Source organism: Arachis hypogaea, chromosome 17, assembly GCF_003086295.3.
Source record: "Arachis hypogaea cultivar Tifrunner chromosome 17, arahy.Tifrunner.gnm2.J5K5, whole genome shotgun sequence".
In the NCBI taxonomy this organism is placed as follows: Eukaryota; Viridiplantae; Streptophyta; class Magnoliopsida; order Fabales; family Fabaceae; genus Arachis; species Arachis hypogaea.
Window position 1 is genome coordinate 45,227,252 of NC_092052.1, and position 12,415 is coordinate 45,239,666.

A 12,415-nucleotide genomic window follows, 5' to 3' on the forward strand; every position below is an offset into this window, starting at 1 on the left:
CCTGAAAAAATAATCCGATACTCGAGTCAGAATAGATCTAAGAGGTATGTGTGTAAAGAATTAGTAACGTACTTGAGGGACCTCTAACCCCTACATAACTTATGATAATTATCTTATTTTATCTTGTTTAATTAAGGTAAGGAAAGAATTTAAATTTAAATGCTGGATTAAAATATTAAAAGTTATTAATTTATTTTTGACCGTGAGGTGGCCCAACTCCAAATTTGATGGTCGTTCTGAGGAGAGATTTGGAGGCCGGATCCAGATCATAGTCTAATTTTAATGCGTTGAAAGTGTAAAAAATATTGTATTATTTAATTATATTCATTTTTTAAATAATTATAACACAATTAATATAAAATATAATTATTTTTATTGATATTTTTATATAATTAAATACACGCATATAACAGTTATATTAGATTTTTTTTAAAACTCAAACATGATATTTAAATGCAACGTTACGTCATATATACCTAATAGTGATGAAATAATTGTCTAAATGCGCAGCTTGTGGTTCTGCTGCTGTTATGAGTTATGACTACTGATGAAATTTCTAACTCTGGGTACTTTTTCTGTTAGATAACTATCGCTTCTTCCAGAAATAATCTTCTTCTTAGAGGAATCTCATCTCTTTCATTATTGTTGATCCATCTATTTTTTTATCAAAGTGAATGTTAAAATTTTTAACTTTAACGTACATACCAAGTTATCAATGATAACAAATTACCTACGAGGTTTTAGTTGTCAAATAAAATCTGATATTAAATTTAATTTGACGGTAAGGATTGATATATTTGAATTGGAAATACTAGGTGGCCACGTATTTTATGTAACAAAATCCAATTAAGTCTAAGTATATGTATGCGGGTTAAAAGTCGAATTAGTCTAAAAAAATAAGTTATTTTTTATATTCATCCATGAAAAATTTTATCAATTAAATTATAAGTTAATTGTTTTGTTCTTCCATCACATAATTAATAATTTTTATTGACAATTGATGATATAAAACGTTAACATATATACATAACTAGTATATTTAATTAGACATCAAATAAATATGTTTATGAAAATTTATTAATTTAGTCTATTTTTATTTTCAATTATATAAACCTAATCCTAATAGAACTTAATGACACTAAATTGATATATTTTCATAAATATATTTGTTCAACGTCTAATTGGATATGTTATGTGTTATGTATGATGTGAGTCAATATTTCATGTCATCAATTATTGAACAAAACTATTAATTGAGTGATTTAAAGCTAAAAATGATTAATTTATATAATCTTTGAATGTCTAATTTAATTAATAAAATCTTTAAAAAATGAATTTGAATTGAAGAACAAACTATCTTTTAGGGACTAATTTGACTATTAACCCATATGTATGCGCTCTAGTTTACATTCTTATTTTTCACCAGTTTTTTTCTCCTCCTTCTTTATTTTTTGTTTGATTTTTTTTCTTTTCTTTTTGTCTTTCTCCGTCATTACCATCATCATCATCATTTTTGTCATCATCTACTTTATTTTTTTCGATTTTTATGTATCTTTTTTTGTTTATTTGTTTGTGTATTAATAAATTATGACAAAGAAACAAAAAACAACACAGAAATTTTGTACATAAAACACAAATAATTTGAATTAATCTCTATAATATATTATAAGACTGTTTGTTATTTAAAATTAAAAAGTATACAATTCAAGTTTAAAATTCTTCTACTTTTAAAAAAAATATAAGCAGATACATAATTTTATAATAATAACAAGATATGGAAAAAAAACATGTTGAGAAAAAAAAAAGAGTTGAGAGAAAGCAAAAGAATGATATGATGATGCTGATGGCGAATAAATTAAGTAGTAGTATAGTAAAAGAAAAAAATGTGTTTGGATTCTAAAATTTATATTTTATAATTAAAAATTGATGTATTTTTTTAAAAATTTTAATTAAATAATACATATATTTATATATATATATACATAAATATATAATAATTAATAAATAATTTATTAATTATTTTTATATATACATAATATTTTATTATAAAAATTATTGTCATGTTATATAAATTTTATATTTACTATCAAAATTTTTTGAATTTGGTCGTTTTTTGCTAGCCAGTCCTAGGGCCGTCAAAATGGGCTAAACCCATCGAGCCAGTCTATTTACCCATTTAAATGGGCTGGTTTTGCTTTTAAAATTAGACCCGTTTAAATTTCGGGCTAAACGGGTTGAACCCGATTAACTCGAAAAAAATGACGAGTTAAATGGGCTAGCCCGCGGGTTAAACGGGTGGCCCGTTTATTTTTTTTACATTTTTTAAAAAAAAGTAGCATTTTTAGCTAATATTTCTCCCGATTCGACCAGAAAATCCGACCTATCAACTAAAAAAAAATATATATTTTTTTTATAATTTTTGACCTAAAAGTGATATTTTTTGTTAAAATATTTTTCAAAAATAAAATAAAATGATAAACGGGCTAACCCGTTTAACCCATCGGATTGATCATAAACGGTCCGAACTAAAAAATTCTGACCCACAAATAAAACGGACTTAAACGGACTAGCGCTTTAACCCATGGACTTAACGGGTTTGGCCGAACAAGTTGAGCCCTTAGCTTTTCACACGTTTAGTTAACATCAACGACGATAGAGATAGACATAATAAAGCACAAGCAGAAAAGAAAATAACACACACAACATAATTAGAGGCAGAGAGAGTTCCCAAAATTACAACCCTTATTATTAGCCCTATATGGGGTCACCGATTTCCTTGTAATTTGACGTTATTCGTTACTAGATTTAACGAGTTTAGCTAATGCTGGCAAATTTCATATGATAAAAGAACGGGCTATGACAAACGTGAAGCATGTTTTCCACGTTAGTTACCACAAAAACGGAAAAATGGTTGACATGTATAACTTGATTAAATGTCTAATGGTTAACTCCATGTTTATCTCGTTCATCTATGTTGTCTATATGATTACCGCTTTATTCATCGAGGAAAATACTATAGTTGTTGTCACCAAATTGTTGATCGAAAAAATATATTTTTTTGATTAAGGCGAAATAGTTCGAAGTGACGAAGAAATTGGAACTCAAACGGTTTTCGAGAAGACATACGCATAATCATAGGTTGGAGGTAATCGGCGCGGATTCGATTACATTTATTTTATTAAATCGAATAGGTCAAATCGGACAAGATTTTTGAGATAAGTAATCGAACAAAATGCTCGAATAAATAGATCGAATAGTTATGGTGGTGGAGAAGTTAGAGGCTTTTATCACGCGAGGAAATCATGGAAAATGTGTACAGTCAAAAGGCGGAAACGGTTACCAGGAAGTATGCATTTAAGACTGTGATTTTGTAATTAATTGTAATTAGTTGTCAGTTACCAAAAATAGATTATAAATATTAAGAAGTTTTAGAGAATAAGGGTTGGAACTTTAATTCATAAAACACTCAAACACACTCACATCCCAGAGAATTCCTGAGTCTGCAATTGAGTAACTTTTCTGTAGAGTTCCTTCCATATTTTCTTTCTTTTAATTTATCTTCTTGTAAACTTTATCTTTCAAGCAAATTTACCTTTCAAGCATCCTTTATCTTCATCGTTCAATTTACATTTTTGCATTTTAGATTTTTATGTCAATGCCTTTTGACCCGGTCAAAGGCCTTTTATTCGCTTTCTTTCAATTTCAACGCAAACCTTTCCGTTTTCAGCACATTTTCGTTTCGAAAACTTTACCTTTTCGTTTCTTTCATTGATTTATAAATTTCAATTTATTTTTATTCCCAATTCTCGTCTAATCGAAGACACTTTGATGCACTTTTAGAAAACTGATACCTGCACAGAGGAGTAGGTTTCGCACCCAGACCACTAGATATCGAATCACCATCGATTTGCTAAAAATCGACAAAATACAAATAAATGTGCAAAAACAAAAAAAATATTAAGAAATTATTAATTTTTTAATTTATTTATGAATAATATATATCAATTATAATCATAGAATTAAATTATTTTACATTAAATAATTTATACGATAATAATCTCATTTATTATTATAAATATTAAATTGAATAAGTCATTATTATTTTTAATTTAAAATTAAATTAAATTAAAACTAGATAAACTACTAAAATAAAGGTCTATAGTCATAGAGAAAAAATCATGACTATAACTAGTGAAAATGATAACTATAGGTCTATGGTAATGGTTTTTTACCTATAATCACGACTTTTCTACCGTGAATTATTCCAGCGTGATCATAGATCTATAGTCACGGTTTTTATCTATGGTCACGGTTGCAGAGTTTAAATTCTGACATTTTAGGCCACTTTTTTTTATCGTGACCATAGGTTACTCTATGGTCACGCGTAAAAATCGTAACCATAGCCTAATTTATGGTTACAATTTTAGCGTGACCATAGTCTACTCTATGGTCACTCCTGTTTTACACCGTGACCATAGCCTAATCTATAGTCACCCTACTTTAAAATTGTGACCATAGCTTACTCTATGTTCACTGTAAGACCCCAAATTTTTAGAAATTAGATAATAAATTATTTAATAATTTATTTTATTTATTCAAAAATATATTTTCAGAGATTTTTATATTAATTGAGTACTTTTTTATTAATGATTTAAAAGCTTTAATAATAGAAAAATAAAAAAAATTTATATGCTTTAATTTAAATAATTATACTTTGAATTTTATTTTATGATTTTAAATGAAATTAATTTGATCATCTCTAATTATTGAATTAGAGTATTTAGTTGAAAATAATTTACAAGTTGATAATTAAATAGTATTTTTATAAATATTAGTGTTAGATAAAAATTAGTTCAATTACAACTTTACTCCTATTTTTTCAATTAAAAATACCTAATTTTACCTTAACCCTAGAAACTAAACGCTCACCTCACCATCACTCACCCTCAGCCGTCAACCACACCCTTTCACTCACACACACGAAAATAAGGAAACCAAAGAAAAGAAAGGAAAAAAAAAAGAACGGAGCTGTGAACCAGAACGGTAAGAAAGAAGGAGGGAGCCGTGCGCCGCTGCGCCATCGTTGCGTCCAGCTCGCTGCCGCCGTCATTGCGCGTCAGAGAGAGAGAGAGAGAAAGAGAGAGAGAGAGAGAGAGAGAGAGAGAGAGAGCACGCCATCGTGTCCTGCATGAGAGAGAGACCATCGTTGTCGAGGTCTTCATCGTCGTTGTTAATGGAGGTTCTTGAACAGAGGAAAAACGCGTGAAAGGGAGCCATCACAGAGCTACTGTCGCCGCTGCCGAAGGCTCCACCATTGTCATTGCTAGCGAAGAAGCCACTTGTCGCTGCTAGATCCGTCACTACCATCAGATTTGTCGCCGTCGCCATGCACACTGTCGCCGGGAGAGGACCAAAATGCGATGGAGGGGGAGGAAGTCGTGCCATCGCCGTTGTTGGGTTCACCGTCACTGTCGTGGTGTTCTATCACCGTCGCCGCTGAAAACTGTAGCTGGAGCCCCTGTCTTCTTAGTAAACGTTTTGTTTCTGAAACCCTTGAAATCAATATTCTGTTATGAGTTGTCAAAGGTTCCGAGATGTTGGTAACGTAGGGTTGTGTTTTGGGTCTTGCATTTTGAGTTTAGTGGCTATTTCATGCGATATCAAGCTGTTGCGTCATCACTAGAGCTATCGCTGCTCCGTTTTTTCAGTTATTCGTAAGTCCGATAAGCTGTTCCTTATTCTGAACCCTTTTAGTTGCTATTTCTGTTATATATTGTGGGGATTTTTGTGACGCTAATTCCTTTGGATAGATTCCCGATTATTGCATGTTGGTGAATTATAGTTGCTATTGTAGCTACGGATATAATGGAGCTGTGGTTGCAGCTGCCGCTGGTTGCGGGATAAGAGAAAAGGGTTTCTTTGACGCGTTTGGTTTATGGGTTTCAACTATTCAAGGTAGAGGTGCTTTTCTTAAACTAATTTTACTTTCAAGAATTGTTACAAGTAGATATTAATATGAAAAATATATTTTTATGATTACGTGAGTCTTAAGGATTGAATTGAATTGCTTTGGATGAATGAAATTATTTGGTTGATTGAATTATTGATTTGTTTGGGTCGGGTGCAGTTGTTGATAAGAAATTGATTTGGAAAGTTAATTTGATTAAATATTATGAAAAGTGATTTTCTTTGTTTTGGAGTTAATTTGATATTGAAAATGAATCGACATTGAAAATGATTTGAGATATTGGAATTGGTTTTGTTGATTTATCAGAAATTATTTTGAGAATTGGAAATGATTTCAGATATGAAAATGATTTAATTTTGGAAGCGGTTTGATTTTGCATTGGTTTGATATCAAAAATGATTTGATATTTGGAAGTTTGAATTTTTTTTACTGGAAATTGATTTTGTTTTGAACCGTTGGAAAAGGTTGAAAAATGGTTTTGTTGGGACCCTTAAAGGGTGGCTAACGTGGTGGAAATTAGCCGATTAAGAAATTAGTATGAGAAATACGTTGCAAGTACAGTTCTTAACCAGCAAAAATTTTCTTATCAATTTAGAAAGAGTGTCACAATTTTTAGAATAAAAATACTGGGAGTAGAAATCCCAGGTCGTCTCCCAACGAGTTGACAAAAGAGTGCAGCTTATTGGTCAGAGGTTTTCCAAGAAATTTTTGAGTTTGAGAAACAGAAAAATAAATAATTGTAAACCGAAGCAATGAAAATTAACAAGAGAATTTATATAATTCAAATAAAAGCCTTAACCGGGAGAAGATTAATTGGAAGTTCTATCCTTGTTGAATTTTTTCAAGTGTAATAATAAAAGGTTGTTGTTCTACTTGATCACCCCTTACCTAATAAGGGAAAGTCAAGTAACTAACTAACCAACTCTATCACTCGAGTCCTAATCCTTTCCTAAGAAAAGATTAGAGTCAGAGACTAGAGTGTCAGCTAACAACTACCAGTTAAGATTAACATTTGAGTATTCCAACTCAAGGTTCTCCTCTTAATCAACTCCCAATCAAGTTAGGGAACTACTCCATTAACATGAATACCATCTTCGTTGATATGAAAAAGGAATAGAAAAGAGACATGATAATTGAAATAAAATTTGAAGCAATTAAATAAATAATAAAATTAAATGAAAAATTATTTCTTGCATTAATAAATTCTAAAAATATTCCAATTGTAATTCTGAAAAAAAAATTAAGGATATGGAAGAGTAGGGGAAAAATAAAGCAAACTAGAATAATAGTGACTTCAACGGAGGTAATGACTCTTCTCAATATCCCAAGCAAAAGCAATAAACTCTAAAACTATGAATGTGAAGAACGCTAGAGGAAGTAGTAGAATTCACTCTAAGATTCAAAACTAAACTCAAACTATGTGTAATGTGAATGTGTTGAGTCTCTGCTTGTCCCCTAGCTCTAGTCTGTGTTTCTGGGCCAAAAATTGGGTCCTAACTTGGCCCAAAATCGCCCCCAAGGTTTTCTGCAACTTCTGCAGATCGTGCATGTCACGCGTACGCGTCAGCTGGTCATCTTCGCGTGTCACACGTATGCGTCAAGCACGCGCACGCGTCGCTGTAAATTTCTCCAAATCGCGTGCACGCGTGAGCCATGCGTGCGCGTCGATGCTCGCTGGTTATCTCCTTAGTTTCTTGTGTTCCTTCCATTTTTGCAAGGTTCATCTCCATTCTCTAACCATTCCTGCCCTATAAAGTCTGAAACACTTAACACACGGATCACGGCATCGAATGGTATAAAGGGGAATTAAAATTCACAAATTAAAGGCTTAGGAAGCAAGTTTTCAATCATAGAACAAAACTAGGAAGGAATTGTAAAATCATGCAAATAGTATGATTAAGTGTGTAAAGACTTGATAAAAGCCACTCAAATCAGCACAAAATAAATCATAAAATAGTGGTTTATCAAACTCCCCACACTTAAACATTAGCATGTCCTCATGCTAAGCTCAAGGAGATAAAATAAATGAATGGGGAAAGTAAGACTCATGAGATGCAACCTATATATGAATGCAACTATATGCTAAGATGGTTCTGCATACTTGGTTAAAAGTAAATAAGTTCTTTAAGACAAACTTAAATCAGATATCACTAATTCAAATCATACAGTAAATACAAGTAGACTTGTAAGAAGACAGCTCATGAAAGCAGGGAACATAGAATGAAGTATTGAACCCTCACTGGTAGTGTATGTACACTCTAATCACTCAAGTGTATGGGGTAATTCACTCTAGTCTCCTCTAGTCATGCTTTCTAAACTTTGTTCTTCACCTAACCAATCAACAAATATTTAATGTACCAATGCAAACATCATAAGGTCTTTTCAAGGTTGTAATGGGGCTAAGGTAAGGGTGCGGATATATGTATGGCCAAGTGAGCTATAAATTGAATCTTTGGCTAACCTAAGCTCTCACCTATACACACACTCTATATACTTCTAAAATCATGCCTAGCTATCCAAAATTCCCACTTTTGCATTACATACTCATGCATCAACTCTTCTTTAATTGTATCACACATGCATTGATCTTTCATTAGCTTAACATTGGGGTAATTTTGTCTCCTTATTTATTTATTTATTTAATTGAATATTTTTAGTTTTTTTTTTTAAATATAAAAGTAAACATAACATATCAATGCACATGAATTTTTAATTTTTCTGGTCTCACATGAGTAGGTACCCAAATTCCTAATATTTTATCATAACACATTCCCTATTAACCCATGTTCCCACAGTTTTTCCACACTTAGTTGATACACAATCTCTATCTTAAGCCAACCAAAGATTCAATTGGGGTAATTAATTATTTTTTCACTTAAGGCTAGTGATGTGATAAAATATAGAACAAATGGGATTAAAAGGCTCAAGGTGGCTAACAAAGGTAATTGAAGGGGTAGGCTATTTGGAATAAGTGAGCTAATAACAAATGATGGCCTCAATCATATGCATGCATATAAATACACTAAACATTAGACATATAGAGTGGAACAAAATATAGATTACAATTATAGAGAAGAAAACACACAAGGATAAAATGTTATGGTTAAATAGTGTAACCATGTAATTAAACTCAAATCTCACAGGTTGTGTGTTCTTAGCTATAATTCATGTTCCAATTTATAGTCTTCAAACAAGTTTAACACAAATTTTTCGATTTAAATTAGTGAAATATTATAAAATAGAGTCTTAAAAGGAAATTTATTACTTTAACCAAGCAAACATACATGCAAATAATTATTATCATGCAATCTATTCCATTTAACAAAAGAAAAACTAAAATGTTGGTGTTAAGAGAGAGAGCTTACCTCCGGAAGTTAGGTACTGACCGACCTCCCCACACTTAAAGTTTTGCATTGTCCTCGGTGCTATCAGTTAGGAACAAAGGGGGGCTGGTAACAGCATCTCCACAGTCGGGGTTGTCATGGCTCCCAGTGCTGGTAGGTGAAGTGGAGTCCGGAGTGTCTGGTTCTTCTTCAGGTGGGTGGTTGCCAACAATCAGCTCCTTGAGGTATGTGAATTGGCGCTTGTTACGGCGCTCCATTCTCTTTGCCTGCCGGTCAAGCCGGTCCAATTTCTAAAGTATCGGAAGGAGCAGCTGATTTGTTGAAGGTGCATGTGATGTGGAAGGAGAAGGAATATCTCCGGCTGGGTCTGCAATCCAGCTAGTAGTGGCTGCTTGGGGTCTGATGTACTTCCCGTTGGGGACATACTGATCGTCCCGCGGAAGTATGGTCTTGGTGTCCCCAGCTCTGTAGGAGACTCCGGCTGCCAAGACTAGATCTGAAACCAAGGTGGGAAAGGGTAGGTTGCCTGCAATCTGTACGTGTCCCATAGCGTGCCAGAGATGTCTTGGTAAGTTGAGAGGCTGGTTTGTAAGGATACACCAGAGGAGAACAGCCATGTCTGCAGTGAAGGAGGACTCGTGAGTGCTCGAAAAGACGTAGTGGGACATAATCTGTGCCTACACTCGAACCTCCAAGGTAAGTGCTGGAGCCAATATGCACTTAGGTCGGGATCGATGGTATCCATATATCCATCTGCTGCCAGGTTGTGCTATAACTCTGAGGATGGCGTCCTAGTCAAATTGGTATGTCTGGCGCTTGAAAGAAGCTTCTTGGTATGCGTCCAATCCTTCTGGGGCAGGGGAGAGATCTAAAGCGCGCTGAATGACCCCTTCAGTTATGGGGACTTGCTTCTGACAGACATAGACAGACTACAGGACTGGCATGTGAAAATTGGAGTAGAATTCAACTACCCATGAGAGGTTAACCTGCCGTGGCTGCCTTCGTAAGAATCCCCATTGTCTGCGTTCAATGCGGGGCTCAACAAACTCAACAATGTGGGTAGGGAGGATGAGTAGGTACTCATTGTTGTAGTTCTGCTCAGCCAGGATGGGGAACATCTGCTCACAGTAGCGGTTAGTGAATTGCGCAGTGTCCCTTGCTGGAGAGGCTTTCTCGGTTTCATCGACTTTGATGATCCTCTTGACTCGCTTGGTTGATGGCTTGATTGATGTTGAGGATGGTTTCGCAGCTGGTGCTCTTTTCATTCCTGTCCTCGCCGGTGGCTTATTAGAGGCTTTCTCTTTACCTTTCCTGGTGGCCATCCTGAAAAAGGGATAAAAGAAGGGACATAAAATCAAGTAGCTAGAACCGGGAGGAGGAAAATACAAGTGATAATCAATGCCAAGGTAAAGAAGAATGTCGTAAACACATGGTCGCGACTCCATGTGATCAGGACATAAATGGAAATATAGCATGATAAATTAAGACAATTAGATGCAAGATATTTATTAGCATACCGGCAAAGGCATGAGTAGCATAGATCAAGCATTAATTGCTCAATTTGATTATCAAATGTAACAAACTAACAATCACGTTTGTATTGACAATTATTTTTAATTAATAAAAGGTTGCAAGGGTTTTGTGAAAAACAGGCAGTACAGTAGAATAATAGAATAATTAAGAATTCACAATGCTATATGGACTTTTCACAAACACTTGGTAGGCATGTAAAATATGTTAGGAAAAGTATGAAATCCAAGATGCAAGAAATCCAAAAATTAATATTAATTGTCAAAGCACTCCCTAATATATCCACAAGCAAATATAGAAGAGAACAATCACCCATTTAAATTTCTAACACCAACAGAAAAATGCATGGAAGAAGAAAGAAAAAGAAACCATAGATAACGAAATTAAAAGAAAAATAAAGAAGAAGGAAACATAAATTAAAGTACAAGGGTAAAAAAGGGAAGAAGAAAAGAACCTTGATGAAGAAGATGAAAAAGGAGAGAAGAAAGTAATAGAAAGTAAGAAAGAATAAGGAAGAAGAAAGAAAGAAGAGAGAAATAATTGGGATTGAAAAGAATTAGGATTGGGGGAGAGGAAATTTGAAATCAGGCGTTGAAGTGGATAAACTGTGCGTCGCATGCGACGTGTACGCGTGACATGGGTTGTGCAGTTGGCGCGAAGGCAGCCCCGCGCACGCACAACTCTCTGTCCAATACGCACATTTGCCAAATTTTTAAACGACGCGTATGCGTCAGGGACGCGTACGCGTGGTAGGATTTGTGTTTCTATCATAGTTCCAGCCCCACACCATCATAACTCTCTGGCCATACACCCATTTACGCCGATTTGCAGGGTCACGCGTACGCGTGAGTGACGCGTACGCGTGGAGGGTGGAATTTGCAAGCGACGCGTACGCGTGGGTGTGTTTGTGCCTATAGCACGCCTCCAGACTTGCTCCCACGCAACTCTCTATTCAATTCTTCGTTGTCTCGCACGCACATATGATGTGTACGCGTCGTGTGCGTTTTTTTTTGTATATATATGCAGAATGCAAAATGCAGCATGCAGATGTATATGCAGAAACTATGAATGACTACTAAGAAAATTAAAATAAAATAGACTGAGACGAAACGATTATACCATGGTGGGTTGTCTCCCACCTAGCATTTTGCTTTTATGTCCTGAAGTTGGACGGTCCACAAGCTCAATCTGCTTCTGTTGGTGGATCTTCCAATAGGAAGATCTCCAGCTCCTTGTTTTTCTTCATCTTCTCACCATGATATAGCTTTAAGCGATGTCCATTGACCTTGATGAATTTGGAGCTTGAAGGATGACTCAAGTGAAAGACTCCGTATGGGTCTGCCTTCTCTACTCTGTAGGGACCTTCCCATCTTGATCTCAGCTTACCTGGCATGAGCCTCAGCCTTGAGTTGTAAAGGAGAACCAGATCTCTAGGTCTGAATTCTCTTCTCTTGATATGCTTGTCATGCACAGCCTTCACCTTCTCCTTATATAGCCTGGAGTTGTCATATGCTTCCAGTCGAAGGGTCTCCAGTTCTGCCAGTTGCAGCTTCCTTTCAGCACCAGCTTTTTC